The following is a 990-nucleotide window of genomic DNA, read 5'->3' on the forward strand; positions in this document are numbered from 1 at the left end:
CCCGCGGCTCGCGCGTTTAAAGCTCCGAGCCCTAACGTGAGGTGCCCCCTTCTGATTGGCTGCGCTGCAGCCACCAATCAGCGGCTGCCACTCGGTTTGCCGGGAGCGCACAGGCTGAGAGAGGGAGTGAGGGAGAACAAAGGCGGCGGGCCGGGGCCAGGGGGGCGGGGCCGGGCTGCGCATTGGGGCGCGATTGGCCGTCGGCGCGCTGGGCGGGGTGGAACCTGGGAATGTGGGGCGGGGCGGGGCTCCGGGTCCCTCAGCGGAGCTTGGCAGGAAGAACACGTGTCCTTAGAGGAGCTCCAGGGAGAAGGGCAGTTCGTAAAATAGCCCGATAAGAGGAGGGTTGAGGTCGAAGCGGCAGAGGGGACTGAGCCAGTTCTGTTAATGGGAAAAGAAGGGAAAGTGGCTCTTGAGTCTGCCCTTTGTTCGTGGGCTTCTCAGTTTTTTTGTGTGTGTATGAGCAAATAAAAGTTTGCATTTTTCCCCCTGGGTTAAAACATATATTGAGCTGGGGAGCGGGGATGAATATGCAGTAAAGGTAATCCAGACCTAAGAGTTCTGGAAGCTGCTCTCCACGGTTTCATCTGCGAACAGACCATCAGTTGCTTGTCCAAACTTTGTCTCATGTTGTTTATTGCTCTTGTGATTTTCAGCAAAGGTGCAATACCAGGTAGGCAATCTAGTGGCTTACATATATCTAAATATGGTCCAAGTTTTCCCTCTTGACAACTGAAAAGAAGAAAATTAGGTTAAAATAATTTTTGTATGCCAGACCTGTGGTTTGAGATTTCTTCCACATGTGAGGATTAGTATGCCTAAAGAATTAAAGAAGACAAATTGGGGAGGGGAGGGGACTGTAGTCCAGGAGAATTTTTCTGTGTATACAGATTACGTTAGGAAGAATGAAAGCTGGCTACTTACAGGTTTTATCATTTAGACAATTTTAATTTAAAAATTTTTATTGAATTCCTATCAATCTGATGGTTC

This window comes from Prionailurus viverrinus, chromosome A2 (genome assembly GCF_022837055.1).
Source record: "Prionailurus viverrinus isolate Anna chromosome A2, UM_Priviv_1.0, whole genome shotgun sequence".
NCBI lineage: Eukaryota > Metazoa > Chordata > Mammalia > Carnivora > Felidae > Prionailurus > Prionailurus viverrinus.